Raw genomic sequence first — 2576 nt, 5'->3', positions numbered from 1 at the left:
AGCTCTTAAGTAAAAAGAATTACATCAATAAATAAATAAAACATACAATACAACAAAATGTACATGATCCACAAGCACAAAACCCCAGGTATTAAAACTGGGAAAGATGATACTAAAGACCGGCAGGCATTAGGAAGAAGTGCAGGATATATGATGTGGCTCCTAGAAATAAAGTGTAAAGAAGTACTAAGAGCCTTTAAGTATCAATACATTTATGTAAAAAATACTACAAAAATGTAGTTTACTAATAAGTAAAAGTCCTGCAACCAAACTCCAATTTGAGTAAAGTTACAAAAAAATATAATATACCAAAGTCCTCTGAATATACTTAAAAGTATCAAAGTAAAAGTACTGGTTGTGGAGTAAAATGTCTCCTGTGACTAACTGACATCATTAGATTAATACTGAGTCATCAATATTTAAGCAGCATTTTACTGTTATAGCTGCTTGAGGTGGAGCTAGTACTACTCTATATACAGTTAGTTAAAACTACTTCATATGCTGTTAGTTATAGCTACTTTATATACAGTTAACAAGTTTTAACTGCTTTATATACAGTTAGCTAGTTTTAACTACTTTATATACAGTTAGAAAGTTTTAACTGCTTTATTTACAGTTAGCTAGTTTTAACTACTTTATATACAGTTAACAAGTTTTAACTGCTTTTTATACATTTAACTAGTTTTAACTGCTTTTTATACATTTAGCAAATTTTAACTGCTACATTTAGCAAGTTTTAACTGCTTTTTATACATTTAGCAAGTTTTAACTACTTTTTATACATTTAGCAAGTTTTAACTGCTTTAATTACATTTAGCTAGTTTTAACTGCTTTATATACATTTAACTAGTTTTAACTACTTTATATACAGTTAGCTAGTTTAAACTGCTTTTTATACATTTAGCTAGTTTTAGCTACTTTACATATAGTTAGCTAATTTTAACTGCTTTTTATACATTTAGCTAGTTTTACCTACTTTATTTACAGTTAGAAAGTTTTAACTACTTTATATACAGTTAGCAAATTTTAACTGCTTTATATACAGTTAGCTAGTTTAAACTGCTTTTTATACATTTAGCTAGTTTTAGCTACTTTACATATAGTTAGCTAGTTTTAACTGCTTTATATAGTTAGCTAATTTTAACTGCTTTTTATACATTTAGCTAGTTTTAACTACTTTATTTACAGTTAGAAAGTTTTAACTACTTTATATACAGTTAGAAAGTTTTAACTACTTTATTTACAGTTAGAAAGTTTTAACTACTTTATATACAGTTAGCAAATTTTAACTGCTTTATATACAGTTAGCTAGTTTAAACTGCTTTTTATACATTTAGCTAGTTTTAGCTACTTTACATATAGTTAGCTAGTTTTAACTGCTTTATATAGTTAGCTAATTTTAACTGCTTTTTATACATTTAGCTAGTTTTAACTACTTTATTTACAGTTAGAAAGTTTTAACTACTTTATATACAGTTAGAAAGTTTTAACTACTTTATTTACAGTTAGAAAGTTTTAACTACTTTATATACAGTTAGCAAATTTTAACTGCTTTATATACAGTTAGCTAGTTTAAACTGCTTTTTATACATTTAGCTAGTTTTAGCTACTTTACATATAGTTAGCTAGTTTTAACTGCTTTATATAGTTAGCTAATTTTAACTGCTTTTTATACATTTAGCTAGTTTTAACTACTTTATTTACAGTTAGAAAGTTTTAACTACTTTATATACAGTTAGAAAGTTTTAACTACTTTATTTACAGTTAGAAAGTTTTAACTACTTTATATACAGTTAGCAAATTTTAACTGCTTTATATACAGTTAGCTAGTTTAAACTGCTTTTTATACATTTAGCTAGTTTTAGCTACTTTACATATAGTTAGCTAGTTTTAACTGCTTTATATAGTTAGCTAATTTTAACTGCTTTTTATACATTTAGCTAGTTTTAACTACTTTATTTACAGTTAGAAAGTTTTAACTACTTTATATACAGTTAGAAAGTTTTAACTACTTTATATACAGTTAGAAAGTTTTAACTACTTTATTTACAGTTAGAAAGTTTTAACTACTTTCTATACAGTTAGCAAATACATTTAGCTAGTTTTAACTACTTTATTTACAGATAGAAAGTTTTAACTACTTTATATACAGTTAGAAAGTTTTAACTACTTTATATACAGTTAGCAAATACATTTAGCTAGTTTTAACTACTTTATTTACAGTTAGAAAGTTTTAACTACTTTATATACAGTTAGCAAATACATTTAGCTAGTTTAAACTACTTTATTTACAGTTAGACAGTTTTAACTACTTTATATACAGTTAGCAAATACATTTAGCTAGTTTAAACTACTTTATTTACAGTTATAAAGTTTTAACTACTTTATTTACAGTTAGAAAGTTTTAACTACTTTATATACAGTTAGAAAGTTTTAACTACTTTATTTACAGTTAGAAAGTTTTAACTACTTTATATACAGTTAGCAAATACATTTAGCTAGTTTTAACTACTTTATTTACAGTTAGAAAGTTTTAACTACTTTATATACAGTTAGCAAATACATTTAGCTAGTTT

The sequence above is a fragment of the Micropterus dolomieu genome, linkage group LG18 (assembly GCF_021292245.1).
Source record: "Micropterus dolomieu isolate WLL.071019.BEF.003 ecotype Adirondacks linkage group LG18, ASM2129224v1, whole genome shotgun sequence".
NCBI lineage: Eukaryota > Metazoa > Chordata > Actinopteri > Centrarchiformes > Centrarchidae > Micropterus > Micropterus dolomieu.
The sequence above is the reverse complement of the archived record's forward strand: the minus strand, read 5'-3'. Positions refer to the sequence as shown.